Genomic DNA, 16,345 nt, shown 5'->3' on the forward strand with positions numbered 1-16,345 from the left:
CTCATTTCAAACCTTTTCTTTTTTCCATGTTGCTTTTCATACTATCTCTACTTTTTCTATTTAATCTAAAAATATCTATTCTTTTTCATTTTTTCCTCAAATTTTCAACTTAAGAAATTAATTCTAAAGAGAGCTTTTACTTTCAAGATATTTTTCTGATTTTTTCAAACTTCAAACATTAAAGTTTAGTCATTATCTTTTCATTTACTCTACTTCCATTTCCTATTTCTTAATCATGCTTTCAATAAATCAGCTGATATGCAGCATACTACCAAAGGAAATGGGGTTTCCTAGGGGATTCTGAGTGGCCCCCTTCGTCATTTCTTTCATATTACTTATGAATTATTGATTTAAAGTCAAATTCCCTGTGAAGGTGAAGTCAGGTGGCAACCTATCGTGTAAATGCTGCAATAAAGTGCTGACTTAAGCTTCAAAATGGGACAATTTTTTTTCCCCTTATTTCATTGAAAAATAAAATCCATAAATAAATGTATTTATGTAGAAAATGATTAGCCTCCTTTGGCCTAAGTGTGAATGTAGAATTAAGGATAAAGTTGGAGGTAGCAAGGAAAATCAGAAGCGACTTCAAGTCCATTTTCTTCTAGAGTTCTATTTTATTCAGAAAGGTAAGAGAATGGAAACAATCAGGTACAGTTTTTACAAGCTGAAGCAGATGTTCCATCTAGAGCAATTTAGAAGGCTGGCCTTTCATTTTTATCTATGCATGTTTAGACTTCAATATACTTCAGTGTAAGAATTTTGGGCATGTAAATAATGAAAACAACAATTATACCATTCCTTTGATAATTTTCATGAGACAATACTAAAGTTAAAGAGAAAGAACTGATGAGCTCTGAGTATAAAATATTGTAGAGATTTCTCATTTTCTTTATTTTTCTTCATTATTTTTTGCAATATAGCTAAAAGAGATACATGATTTGCATGATTTTGCATGTGGAATTCACAGTACATTGCTTGCCTTCTCAGTTGGCAGGTTATCTGAGTAGCTAAAGATATTTTGTTGATCAAAATGGCTGGATATATTTTTGATCAGTTCTAGGGTAATTGATAGATTGCATCATTAAGTATTGGTAGATAAGCTGTCCCAATATTGAATTTTTCAATTTGTTAACCAAGAATTTTGTTACTATTATTTTTTTACTCTTAGCAAGTCATCTAACCACCCATTGCCTAGTCATTTCTATTCTTCTGCCTTGGAGTAATACATGCCATTAATTTTTAGATGGAAGTTGTTTTTAAAATATTACATTGAAACCGAAATTACCATTCTGTATAAATGTGAAGATCAACAAATTCCCAAATATCTTCTGAATATTTACTATACATTGTGTTCTAGGTACTATAATTGTAGCTTAATAGCTACAGCTTTACTTTACAAAAGAGCCTGCAATCTAAAGAAAGGTTTTATATAAACAAAGGAATCTGACAAAGAATTGTCAAATAAATATCTATTTTAAAACATCCTATTAGAGAGCCTTCCAGGGGTGGAGCCAAGATGGCAGAGTAATCCTCAGAAGCTCTGTGCCACCATGAGAATCCTCTCTAACCAATATTAAAATATTGCCACAAAACAAATACAGGAGTGAAAGAACCAATAAGGAGACAGATTTTAAAAACTTTCAAGAAAAGAAAAACCCAAAAGGTAGGCAATGAACATCTGGAGCACTGGGGTGAGGAGAGAGCAGATCCAGCAAGAAGCTTTAGCAAGGAAATCATGGAAAGAATTACATATTTCATTAAAGAGAATGACAATGAGGTCATATCATATCAAAATTTATGGGATACAGCCAAAGCAATACTCAGGGGAAAATTTCTATCTCTGAGTGTCTATAGCAACAAAATTGAGAGGGAAGAGATCAATGAATGGGGCTTGCAACTAAAAAAAAAATAGAAAAAGAACAAATTAAATATCTGTAGATAAAAACTAAATTAGAAATTCTAAAAATTAAAGGCAGAATTAATAAGATTGAAAATAAAAGAACTATTGAACTAATAAATGAAGCTAGGGAAATGGTACTTTCAAAAAACAAATAAAATAGTTATAGTATTGGTTAATCTAATGAAAAAGAACAAAGAGAATCAAATTAACAGTATCAAAGATGAAAAGGATGATCTCATTCCAAATGAAGATGAAATTAAGGTAATTATAAAGAAATATTTTGCCCAAAACATATGACAAGAAATACGACAATTTAGATGAAATGGGTGAATATTACAAAAATAAAAATTGACTGGATTGACAAAAGAGAAAATGGAATACATAAAAAATCCTATCTCAGAAAAAGAAATTGAACAAGACATCAAAGAACTTCCTAAGAAAAAATTCCCAGGTCAGATAGAATTACAAGTGAATTCTATCAAACATTTAAAGAACAACTAATCCAATTATTATGACAACTATTTGACAAAATATGAAAAGGTGTCTTATCTAATTCTTTTTATGAAGCAAATATGGTACTGATACCCAAACCAGGAATACTAAAAACAGAGAAAGAAAACTACCGACCAATCTCCTTAATGAACATAGATGCAAAATTTTTTAAATAAAATACTAATAAGATGACTACAGCAAGTTTTCACAAGGATTATCCACTATGACCAGGTGGGATTTATACCAGGAAAGCAAGGATGATTTAATATTAGGAAAACCATCAACATAACTGACCATATCAATAACCAACCCAACATAAATCACATGATTATCTCAAGAGACACAGAAAAAGCCTCTGACAAAATACAACACCAATTCCTATTGAAAACACTAGAAAGTATAGGAATAAAAGGGCTCTTCCTCAAAATAATAAAGAGTATATATTTAAATCCATTAGCAAGTATCATCTGCAATAAGGACAAGTTAGCAGCCTTCCAAATAAGATCAGGAATGAAGCAAGAATGCCCATTATCACTTCCTTATATTGTTTAATATTGTACTACTAACACCAGCAGTAGCAATTAGAGATGAAAAAAAAATTGAAGGGATTAAAGTAAGCAAGGAGGAAGCTAAAGTATCACTCTTTGCAGATGATATGATGATAGACTTAAAGAAATCTAGAAAATCAACTGAAAGACTAGTGGAAATAATTAACAACTTCAGCAAAGTTGCAGGGTACAAGAAAAACCCATATAAATCATCAGCATTTCTATATATTCCCAACACATCCCAGTAGCAGGAGTTAGAAAGAGAAATGCCATTCAAAATCACTCTAAACAATATAAAATATTTAGGAATTTACCTACCAAGACAAACACAGGAATTATATGAATGCAACTACAAAACACTTTTTTCAGACAATTAAAACTAGACCTAAATAACTGGAAAAAACATTAATTGTTCATGGATAGAATAAGCTAACACAATAAAAATGACAATCCTACTAAACTAAATATACTTATTCAGTGCCATCCTTGTCAAACTATGAAAAAAATTTTAGAGAATTAAAAAATTATAATAAAATTTATTTGGAGGAACAAGAGATCAAGAATATCAAGGAAAATAATGAAAAAAAATGTGAAAGATGGGGGTCTAGCAGTACCACATCTTAAACTGTACTATAAAGCAGTGGTCATGAAAACAATATGACACTGACTGAGAGACAGAAGGGTGGATCAATGAAATAGATAAGGGGTAAATGACCTCAGCAAGCTAGTGTTCGATAAACCCATAGATCTCAGCTTTGGGACAAGAACTTACTATTTGACAAAACTACTTAGAAAATTGGAAAACAGTATGGGAAAAATTAGCTTTACATCAACATCTTATAACAACCTATATGAGGATATATTCAAAATGGTTAAATGACTTAAAAATACTATTTCCTAACTTGCATACAAGATAATCAATGAGTATTAACCAAAAAATGAACTCTATACTGCCTTTAATCCAACAGATGCAAATTAATGTCTGTTAAATGAATAATTGAGTGAATATCTATCCATTCTATAATTTTAAGTCTAAATAGATATTATGAAATGCTGGTCCAGTCAGCATTCATTCATGTACCTGTTCTGTTTTCCTCAGACTAAAAGAAGTGAGAGAGAAGGACAAGTCTCAAATATTTGAAGGCAAATGTTAGTATAATTGACCTAGAAAAAATGAGATTTTTCTTGATTTCTAATATCCTAGGCCTAGGAAAAATCTCATTATTTCTTTAGAAAATAGAAGGCAGATGATGAAACGTAGTATTTCATAGACATGTAAAGGAAAATAAATGTACCTACATGAGGAGAAATTTTCAAGGAGAATACCAAGGGTAAACTAGTCAGAAAAAAAAAATGAAATGGTCAGTGACATCCAAGTATTAGATTTTCCAAAGAGCAGAGTCACCAAAACTCTAAGCTGAGACTCTCAGATTTCATATTCTAACTTATCTTGCCACCCTCTACTACTGCTGTCACTAAGAAACAACTAATGCCCATTACTTTTCATATTCCTCATGCAAAATCCCTTGAAGAACTCCTGACCCTCAAATCCTTATTCTTTCATGCCAATTTCCTTAGTCCTTCTCATGAAACTTTTTTCCCTTGCAATATATGCTTTGTAATTGTTAGTCCATAATGAATAAATTTCTCTTCATCCTAAACTTCATCTCATTCTCCATCCATTTACCTTTAATCATACAGACTTAGTTTTTCCCAGAGGACACTGCATCTCAGGCATCTACTTCATCTTTGGGGTGCATTTTCTCATACACTGTTCTTAGATGGGGGTTGGAATACTACATAAGCCCCACTGCCTCCTCTAGACTTTTCAGATGCTGCTAGCATTCAGCAACATCGCCTCCTTTGAAGATCATTAATGCCTTTTACCCAGTACAAAAATCATGTTGACTGTTGTCTATCAGTTTCCAGTTGACATTACAGTTGACATGTCAGTTCAACTCAATGTCTACATATTTCTCAAACATTTTTCAATGAGATCAATTTCTGCCTCACCAATTTCCTCTTTCCCAACTCCTATATCTAGAGAACCTCAATTTTTTCCCATTTCAATTAGTTTATTTAGTCAATTTAGAACATTATTCCTTGGTTACAATAATCACATTATTTCCTCCCCCCCTCCACCCACCTTTCCCGCAGCTGACATACAATTTCATTGGGTATAACTTGTGTCCTTGATCAGAACCGATTTCCATGTTGTTAATATTTGCACTAGGATGTACATTTAGAGTCTACATCCCCAACCATATCCCTTTGACCCATGTATTCAAGCAGTTTTTCTTCAGTGTTTTTACTCCCAGTGATTCCTCTGAATGTGGATAGTGGTTTTTCTCATAGATTGCTCAAAGTTGTTCAGAATCACTGCATTGCCGCTAATGGAGAAGCCCATTACATTTGATTGTAGCGCAGTATATCAGTCTTTGTGTACAATGTTCTCCTGGTTCTGCTCCTTTCACTCTGCATCAATTCCTAGAGGTTGTTCCAGTTCACATGGAATTCCTCCACTTTATTATTCCTTTGAGCACAATAGTATTCCATCACCAACATATACCACAATTTGTTCAGCCATTCCCCAATTGAAGGACATCCCCTCATTTTCCAATTTTTTTTGCCACCACAAAGAGCGGAGCTATGAATATTTTTGTACATGTCTTTTTCCTTATTATCTCTTAGGGGTTCAAACCCAGCAATGCTATGGCTGGATCAAAGGAGAGACAGTCTTTTATCACCCTTTAGGCATAGTTTCAAATTGCCCTCCAGAATGGTTGGATCAATTCACAACTCCACCAGCAGTGCATTAATGTCCCAACTTTTCCACATCCCCTACAGCATTCATTACTTTCCTTTGCTGTCATGTTAGCCAATCTGCTAGGTGTGAGGCGATACCTCAGAGTTGTTTTGATTTGCATTTCTCTGATTATAAGAGATTTAGAACACTTTTTCATGTACTTATTAATAATTTTGATTTCTTTAACTGGAATTTGCCTGTGCAAGTCCTTTGACCATTTATCAATTGGAGAATGGCTTGATTTTTTTGTACAATTGTATTAGCTTTTATAAATTTGAGTAAGTAGACATTTGTCAGAGGTTTTTATAATGACGATTTTTTCCCCCAATTTGTTACTTCCCTTCTAATTTTGGATGCATTCGTTTTGTTTGTACAAAACCTTTTTAATTTGATGTAATCAAAATTATTGATTTCATATTTTGTGATTTTTTTCTAGCTCTTGCTTTGTTTTAAAGGCTTTCCTTTCCCAAAGATCTGACAAATGTTCACCTAATTTGCTTATAGTTTCCTTCTTTATATTCAGGTCATTCCCCCATTGTGAATTTATCTTGGTGTAGGGTGTGAGATGTAGATCCAAACCTAATCTCTCCCATACTGTCTTCCAATTTTCCCAGCACTTTTTATCAAATAGTGGGTTTTGGTCCCCAAAACTGGGATCTTTAGGCTTATCATAGACTGTCTTGCTGAGGTCATTTACCCCAAGTCTATGACACTGATTCTCCTTTCTGTCTCTTATCCAGTTCTGTAATATAAATGGTATTCTGGAGATATTTCTAGTTGTTATAAAGAATACTCTGGCTGACTAAAATCAAAAAAGGATGCTGGCGTATCAATAGTAATAACTCGATACTCTGGCTGACTAGTTGTAATGGAGATATACTAATACCAGGGGAAATCTCAAGGTGCCTAGTTGTAATAGAGAGATATATACTAGGGGAATACTTGAGGGTGTCTATCAATTCCCTAAATGGCTAATTGATTAATATTTTGCCTATCCTCCTCCCTCAAATACCACTCGTTTTCTACCCTCTCCCTCCTGCCTCCCTTTTCCCTTCCCTGGTTTTAGTTAGCCACCTTCTAAGTAACTCAGGGGAACTATGAGATTTCAGAGAGATACTCTTTACTTTTCTTTTCTCAAGTAAGGGGGTTTATTGGGAAAACAGTACAAGGATGGAAGATGAGGTGAGAGGAATGAAGTTTTCCCTAATCTATAATGAGGGTTAGGAGGATTTTAGGAAATGTCAGTCCCATCACAGCTGTGACAAAAGTCTGTGAAGGAGATGGGAGGATAACTGTTTAATCTTCTTTCTTCTTGCTTCAAACTCAAAACTCAGAGACACAAATATCTTCTTCACCACACTAAGCCACCAACGAAAGCCAATTTCTTCTCATCCTAGCTCCAGAGGACAGAAGCTAACAGGGGACCTGTTCCCAGCTTCTTCCCTCTTCAGCCTGGATTGCCTCCAACTGTCTTTCCTGGGAATATTCTATTTGGAATGTTCTTTTTTGATTGACAGCTGAGGTCCTTTACTTTGTTTTGTTTTTCATGCTTGTCTTGTCTTGTAAATCCTCTCTTACACAGTACCAAATTATTTTGATGATCACTGCTTTATAGTTTGAGATCTGGGACTGCAAGTCCTATAGAATCTCAATTTTTTATTGTACCTCAAACACCCTAATTTCCTAGTTCTCCAATCTTTACATTACTTTTTAAACCCTTACTGTTCATCTTAGAATTAATACTGAGTATTGGTTCCAAGGCAGAAGAGTGGTAAGAACTAGGGCAATTGGGGTTAAGTTACTTGCCAAGAATCATACAGGTAGGAAGTGTCTACAGCTTGTTTCAAGGCCCCTTAGCTATCCCAATCTTCTTATAGTCTAAGGTTTTTTTTCTTCATTTCACCTCAGATAGTCACAGGACTTGACACAATCTGTATTTGGGCATTATTCATAGGAGTTGTAATTCCTTGACCAAAAATATTGATCGATTGTCTATCTTTCCATGATTTTATATTCTTCTTTTCCTGATTCTTTATCCTTCCTAAACTATTCTTTGGGATTACTGGTTAATTCTAGTCTACCTATCTGTCCCTATTTTGTTTGGCATTTGCCCCTGCTCCAACATCACTTTTCTCCATTCTCCATCCTAATCATTATGTTATTCTTTCCTCTTCTGACTTCATTATACTTTTGTACTATTGCTATTCATTAGTTGCAAACCTCAACCCTGTATTAATCCCATAACCTATCTGTTCCACTCCTACACTGATAATGGTGAAAAAATCTAAAGGAAGTCATGCAACCTAATTAAATGAGTACATTACAAATATGTTTTCTAACATCAACAGAGTCCTCATTAAAGCAAAGTAACCTCTTTATTCATCCCTAAATAATTCTCTATTCCATTCCTGGCAAAACTGATTACAAAAGATTTTTTCCCTCTTCAGACCTACCACTCTTTTCCCACCGTCCTTTCTCAGTTGAAGTCCTTGCTTCTTACTTTCCTGAGAAAATTGAGAATATTACCTATGAAATTTCTCCTTTTCCAGTTCTCTTTTAACTCAAAACCCTTTATCATTTTATCCCTCTCTCTCTTCCTTTCTTTCAGGCTTTGCTAATGGGTCTTTTACTTGTACGAAGTATCCTCTATATGGATCCTTAATCGTAGCCCTTCTTTTATTCTCCAGTAATTGTCACCTCAATTAGTTTCCTTCACAGCTTCTAATACCTATAATGACTGGTTCCTTCTCTACCGCATTGAACTTTTTGTCACTGAGGCTATCATCTTATATTTTCCTCCCTTTCTCAGTCAAGTTCTTGGGGAAAAAAGCTTTCCACGAGCATTGCCTTTACTTTCTCCACTCTCTTTCATTCTTCAACTCACTGTAATCTATTTTTAATACAAATATCCCTGATGTCTTCAGAATATCCATCAATTTCCTAATTACTGAAAGTAGTACTTTTTCTTTGGTCTTCATCCTTCTTGACCTCTCATTTTCATATTATTGATCACCTTCCTTTTGGGTGTTCAATCTTTTTGAGTATTGCCATATTAATCTTTTCCCTCTTCCTCCTATTCCTCTTTCTTTCATGGCATGCCCTATCCAGGAGTGTACCTTCAAGGTTCTGCTCTGAATCTTTTCTTTGTTCTCTGTACTCTCTCTTGGGTATCCTATATGCTCCTATGTATTAAATGATCATTTCCCTGAATTATGCATCCTGTCCTAATCTCTCCTAAATTCCAGGCCCACTTCACAAATTGTTTATCAGGATTTTCAAACTGTGATCCCTGACACATCTACACTGAACATATCACAAACGGAATTTATTATCTTCTCCCAAACGTCCCTATTTCTCTTAAGAATATCAACATTTTAAAAAATCTCCTGTGTTTGTAACTTTGGTATTATTCTTAAATCTTACTCTCTCCTTACATATTGTATTGGTGACCAAATCTTGTAATTTCGAATCCCACAATAACTGTAACATTTGACTGCTCCTTTCTACTTATACAGTCACTGACCTAATTCATGCCCTCAACATCTCTTGCTTCAACTATTGAAATTTTGTCCTCTTTGATGTGTTTGTTCCTCTTTCCTTGATTCAATACTTTCACCACAAGTCTGATGATGCCACTTCCCTACTCAGTAATCTCCATGGACTCTCTATTGACTCTAGATAAAATAGAAAGGTAGGAGGTAAGAGCCATGCTTTACATTCTGATCAAGGTATCTAGATCTTATAGACTTACCTGGATATCCTCTGATAGTAGTTTTGCAGTATGGTCTTGAATACTAAAGAGAATTTCATTGGCTAATACATTTTCTTTTCCAGTATTTATAAGTTCATTCTTTATGTTGTCATACCTATATCAAATGTTTTTACTTCACAGTCATGTCTTCCTTTTCCTCAGCCTAATTTTAATAGTTTTCTTCCTATTCGTCCTATGTGAAGTCTCTCTGCCAATTAACTGAGCTGTTTTGTTATAAAATTTGCCAGATGACAGCATTACTTTTTGGTTTTGACCACAATTTCCTTTGCCTTTTGTAATGACTGATCCTCTTTCATTACAGAGCTTGACTTAAAAGCTTATCCTTGAAATTATGATTTTCTCACATGAGCAAATGTTGCAATACTTTTAAAAGTCATTGAAATGTACTTTTTAAGAATTATAATTTTTTCATGTTCTTTGGAGATAATATTCATTCTTATAAACCACAATATAAGAAACATAATAAATGAGAATAATGACATATGTGAATATAAGAAATCCATCAGAGAAGTGACAGAAAATTGACTAAAGGTGGGGAAACCATTTCACCATATGGTTTCATGTGGTCAAGGTCAGATGTTCTGAATTACTTTAATTTCAGTAGAAGCGTGCACACACACACACAGAAACTGATGTCACAGAATACAACCATACCAAGATTATTTCTTGTGCCAAATAATTCCCACATCATTTTATGATACAAAATAGAAAATTATCATATACACAGGAGATGTCAGGATGGCCAGCAATATTTAAGGAAGAAAGAATTGTTTCTTATTGGAGAGATTAGGAAAATCACATAATCACATAGTTGTTCTGATTTCAAAGGCTTTTCTAGGGAAAGCATCATGGAGCAGGTGGCATTTGAGCTGGCTTTTGAAGCAGTCAACAGGATGAATGAAATGGTAGGTCACAGGGGAGAGAATGTTCCAGGATGGGGGAATATCATTCACAAGGTCATAAAATTAGGAGAGGTCAGAACAAGTTCAAGATAAAGTGAATAATCCATCTTGGCTGGAGCACGGAGTATAAAAAGAGAAACACTAAAAAATATGGAGGGAAAGGCAGGGTGAAGCCAAAGAGCACAAGATACCTGATTAAGGAATTTTTATTTCACACAGTAGGAAATATGGAGCCTCTGGAGAGTTTTGTGTGACCTGACCAGAACTTTGCATCAGAAAGACCACTTTGTCAGTAATGTGAAGGGGGTTTGTGTGAGTTAAAGTGTCGATGTAAATATTGTTGTAGTCAAATTTTCCTATTTGATATTCTCTTCACTCACTCCATGCTATCTAAACTGAAACAGAAAGATGCAAAGGAAAAATTGAGAGACATGGTAACAGCAGTGGTCTCTCATTGACTGCTGCATGACAAAGGGCTTATCCTTTTTGTGGCTTAGTTTCTTCATTTGTAAAATGTGAGTGATAACAGCTACAGCAAGTTTTCTCATAAATATCTTGTAAGTATCAAAAAGATTTACTATATTAGCAATTATTGAAAACTTCAAAATCCTACACAAAAGCCAGATAGCATCTCTTATTGTTCCCTTTTAAAAGTATGTTGAGTATTTCATGATGGCTTGAAGTTGATTACATATAGTAGTAGTAGTCTCTCGGTGACCAAGGATGACAATCGTCTTTGTGCAGTTTCATCTACGGTCTACCCTCATGTGGCTTTGGAGTCCAAAGGCTGAGGCGCAGAGTTTGTGGCACATGGGGCATGGGACGCCAGTTGTTATGGGAGGTCTGGCTGTGGCCTGGTGTCGGCGTTCACGTGCAGCGGCAAGACGTCGACGTCATTCATCTTCAAAGTGGTGGCTGCATGGTTAATGTGGGTTCTCCAGCTGCTTCTGTCAGAGGCAGCAAGTTCTAGTTGCTTTGGTGTGATGCCAGCCCACTTCAAGTTTGACTTTAGCTGATCCTTGAATCTTTTCTTTGGTTGGCCTTGTTTCCTGAGTCCAGCTGACAGTTCACCATAGAATACCTGTCTTGGTATTCGCTGTGGGTCCATGCGGATGACGTGTCCAGACCATCGTAGCTGGGTTTTGAGGCCCATGACTTCGATGCTGGTGGAGTTGGCTCTGTCGAGGACTTCCTGGTCAGTGAATTGGTCCTGCCATCGGATCCTCATGATTGACCAGAGGGAGCTTTGGTGGAATTGCTTCAGCTGTTTCATGTGCTTCCTGTACAGTGTCCATGTCTCACAACAGTACAGGAGCGAGCTGAGGACCACTTTGAGCTTCATCACAGTGCTTACACTGCTGTGTTGGAGGACTTTGCAGTGCAGCCGCCCAAGTACCTGGCTGGCCTTTTGGATCCTGGCATTGATCTCGTGGTCTAGGGACCCATTGTTGGCGATGGTGCTGCCCAGGTACTTGAAAGTGTTGGTGTTAGAAAGCTGCGTGCTGTCGATTGTAATGCACGGCTGGTTAGTTGGCCTCCCTGGTCCAGGTTGGAAGAGCACCTCTATTAAACAGTTTTGTTGCGGTGGAGAACCTGTCCACAATGGTTTGAAGATGATTTTCTTGGTGGGCCATGACAGCACAGTCATCTGCAAAGAGAGCTTCCAGGATGAGTCTCTCTGTTGTCTTTGTTTTTGCAGTCAGGTGGCGAAGGTCAAATAGTGAGCCATCCAGTCGGTATTTGATGTAGACACCCAGGTCTAGATCCATCACAGCATGTCGTAATACTTGGGTGAAAAATAGGTTGAATAGTACCGGAGCGAGGACACAGCCTTGTTTCATGCCACTGGAGATGTTGAAATGATCGGAAGTCTCTCCACTAGATAGGACTTCCCCTGTCATGTTGACATGAAAGAGCTGGATCAGTTTGAAGAATTTTGCTGGGCAACCGAGCTTGCTAAGAATCACCCACAATGCATCCCTGTTCACTGTGTCGAATGCCTTCATCAGGTCTAAGAAGACAATGTAGAGACTCAGGTTCTGCTCAAGGCATTTTTCCTGCATTTCCCTCACCATGAATACCATGTCGATGGTGCTGTGATCTGGTCAGAAGCCGCATTGTGATTCAGGCAGGTTCTGCTCTGAGACAGATGATAGGAGTCTGTTGAGTATAACACAGACGAGGATCTTTTCAGCAGTGGAGAGTAGTGAGATGCCTCTGTAGTTGTCACAGGCTGCTCCTGCGCCTTTGTTCTTGTATAGGGCTATGATGGAGGCATCTCTGAGTTCTGAGGGCATGTCTTCCTCTTCCCATATGCTGGTCAGCACTATATGGAATGCCTGAAGCACCTTTTCATTTAAGGCCTTGTATACCTCAGTTGGGATCCTGTCTTCACCAGGTGCCTTGCCTGCACTCATTTGTTTAATGGATTTTTGGACTCCTTCTAATGAAAGAGGGACATCAAGTTGTTTGATGGTGCAGTTTTGGGGGTTCTGGTCAAGGGAACTTTGGTTGACTGAGGAGGGTAGGTTGAAGAACTGGCTGAAGTATTCTTTCCACCTATTGCTGATGCCTTTTTGTCTTTTATGAGAGTGTCACCATCAGAGGATAGCAAGGGGGCAGTGGCGGATTTTAATGGCCCATAGACAGTCTTGAGGGCACTGAAAAATTGTTTATAGTTTTTTGTGTCAGCAAAGAGCTAGATTTCTTCTGCCTATTTTTCCCACCATCGGTCTTAAATTTTCCTGAATTTCTTGAATTTTTCTCACACTGGGCTGTGGTTTAGAGAGACTTGAATCTGTCCTTTTTAGGAGCAGAGTTTGGGTTATTTTGCCACTCCAAAAATGCTTTATTCTTTTTGTTCAACAGGTCTTCAATAGCAGTGTTGTTCTCATGCAACCAGTCCTGGTGGTTGCATTGTTTGGGGCCTAGGATTGCTTTTGATGTTTCCGTCACCTTGTCTCTGAACTGGTTCCATTTCTTGGTTGGGCTTCCAATAAGTGGTCCCTTGGCAGACAGCTTGTCATCCAGACAGGACTGGAATGTTTGCAGATAAAATGGATCTCTGAGACGACTCACGTTGTAAGATGCGCGAACTGTCTGGGCACATTTTGGATGGCAAGGTACAATGCGTATTTGAAAAGTCGCCCTAACCAATTGGTGGTCTGTCCAGCATTCAGCTCCTCTCATGGCTCTGGTGATCTGTACATCCTGGAGGACTCGCCGGTGTATAATGATGTAGTCAATGAGATGCCGCTGTTTTGATCGTGGATGCATCCATGTTGTTTTATATTTGTTCACCATTCTGAACACAGTGTTCGTGATGGTGAGTTCGAACTCTGAGCATTTGCTGAGTAGCAGTAGGCCATTGTTGTTCATTTTGCCCATGCTGTGTTTGCCAAGCACTCCTTCCCATCTTTCATGGTCCTGGCCAATGCTGGTGTTAAAGTCTCCCAGTAATATCAGCTTGTCATTGGTGGGCACTGAGTGCAGGACAGCGCTCAGGTCAGAGTAGAACTGCTCGATGGTCTCCTCTGTGCTGGTCAGTGTTGGGGCATATGTGCTGATGATTGTGGCACACCGGTCTTTGCTGAGAGGCAAAAGGATCTTCATGAGCCTCTTGCTGATGCCCACAGGCAAGTCTGGCAGCTGTTTGAGCAAACTGGTCTTGATTGCCAGGCCAACACCATGGATTCTGTCTTCATTTGAGGCTCTACCTTTCCAGAAGAAGGTGTATCCAGAGGTGGGTTCGCTGAGTGATTCCTCTTCTGGTGAGCGTGTTTCGCTTAAAGTTGTGATGTCAATGTCATATCGAGCCAGTTCTTTACCGATTAGAGCTGTTCTTCTCTCAGGTCTTGGGGTATTCTCTCTATCAAGTAATGTCCTGATGTTCCATGTTCCTAGTAGGAGTTTCTTTGTATTTTGTTTTCTTTGATTTTGACCTCTTAAAGGGATGACCCACCAGCCGTGGTGTGCTGACCAGGTGTTTGTAGGGCAGGCAATGTTTGGGACACCTTTTCTCGTCCCCTCTCTTTATTAGGGTGAGCAGTGCTGTCCTAGAGAGGGCTGCTCAGTCGCCCAGGATGCGGCCGAACATCTCTGCTGCCCTACAGAGCTGAGCGACCACTGGTCCATGGGCCGTCTACATGCAGGATTGTGACTACAATTGCCAGTGGTCACCTCCACCTGTTGCGTCACCACTCCCCTATCACCACAGGTCTTGAAGAGGGTGGACGGGGTAGGATAGATGAGTGTGCACAAAGATACTTTTGCGTGAAGGAGATTTAAGTGGAAAAGTCGATGCACAGAGACAGCCCCACTCTCATATGAATTACATATATTACTATCATAACTACTACTACTATTACTACAATTACATGGGATAGACAAACATTGGGAAGAAAAAGGAAAGATAAGTAAAAATCCAGATCCTTTTTCTACTGAGAAAAAAAAATACTAATCATCTTATTTTCCTTTTGCTATATATTAGTTTTCTCCACTCAGAATTGCAGCCATCTTTATCTTCTCATTTCCCTACTGAAACCTGCTGCCTATTTTGGTCCTCTCTGTTTCTAGCAGTTATGTAGTACATTGTGGTTTACATAGCACCTTACAGATATTATCCCCCTTGATCCTCAGAACAACCCTGTGAATTTGATGCTATTATTATGCCAGTTTTATAGTGGAGGCAATTGAGGCATCAGAAGTTAGGGGATCTGTCCAAGGTCACCATCTATTAAGTATCTGAATTTGCATTGGAGTACAGGACTTGTGGACTCAAAGTGCAAGGTTATATCCCCTCTACCACTTATCTACCTTTGTTCAATATCAGGACAAAACAAACAAAAGAAATAGAAGGACTATTGGAAGGATAATTAGCTGTATATCTTGAGGTTACAGTGGTAGTCAGTCATTAAGTGGAGATGAACTTAATTACCTTGTGAACAATATTGTCCATGGAGTTTTCTCAGTAAAGATTTTGAAGTGGTTTTCCATTTCCTTTTCTTCTTTAGTGGATTAAGGCAAACAGAGATGACAGGCCTTACCCAGGGTCACATAGCTAGTGAGGGTCTGAAGTCTGATTTGAACTTAGTTCTTTCCCACTCCAGATCAAGGTTTTTATCCACTGAGAAATCTAGCTTGTTTCTGAATCAGGAGATCCAGCTTCAAATCCTGCCTCTGAAACTTCTTTGCCTTGTGAACTTGCCAAAGGAAATTAACTTTCTTGGGACATTGTTTTATCATTACTCTAATGAGGATTTGAAATAGATTTCTTCTAATATCTCTTTTTTCTCTTACCCTAATAATACGAACCTAAAAGTGATACTTCAGGAGAGGAAGTGAGAAAAGAAAGGATTACTATGTAGGTTGTACCTGAATAAAATATAAAACAAAAAGCAACTAATACTCTGATTTTCTTTTCTTTGACATATCAATAATTTCCTTGTTATTTTTTATTACTCAGTTTGCATTTTAAACTATTAATTTCTTGAGCAGTTTGTAGAAATGGAAAATTCGAGACTTCCAGTCAAGATGGCGGCTTAGAGAAAGCTAAAGTTCAGATCTCTGGAAACCCTTGTTTACCGATCTCAAACTATATGCTCCTAGGGCACCGAAACTCAAAACAAACAATAGCATAGACCCCGGGAAACCTCCTCCTGGACCTGGATCAAAAGGTATGGCCCCCCCAAAAGCCAGAACCCGAGATCACTTGGACCTAAGGGGTAGGCAGAAGGAAGGTCCCAGGACCTATCCCATCCAACCCAGAGCTCTGAGTCCAAGGCAGCAGCGGGAACCTCAGAACCTGCAAAAGGACCTCAGGGCTGGCTATTCTGAAGGCCGCATCCTGAAAACAACCTGATTCAGTCGTGGGGGCACCCAACACAGACAGCAGGGAAAGAGAGGGGGGGGAGCCTGTAGCCCCCT

General features: G+C 37.9%; 1 protein-coding gene across 3 annotated transcripts in view; it reads right to left on the minus strand.

Annotated features, from left to right (window-relative positions):
- TFPI (tissue factor pathway inhibitor) overlaps nt 1-16,345 on the minus strand; it is a 115,151-nt gene that overhangs the window by 54,679 nt on the left and 44,127 nt on the right. The gene's annotated exons all lie outside the window — the stretch shown is intronic.

This window comes from Monodelphis domestica, chromosome 4, assembly GCF_027887165.1.
Source record: "Monodelphis domestica isolate mMonDom1 chromosome 4, mMonDom1.pri, whole genome shotgun sequence".
Classification (NCBI taxonomy): Eukaryota; Metazoa; Chordata; class Mammalia; order Didelphimorphia; family Didelphidae; genus Monodelphis; species Monodelphis domestica.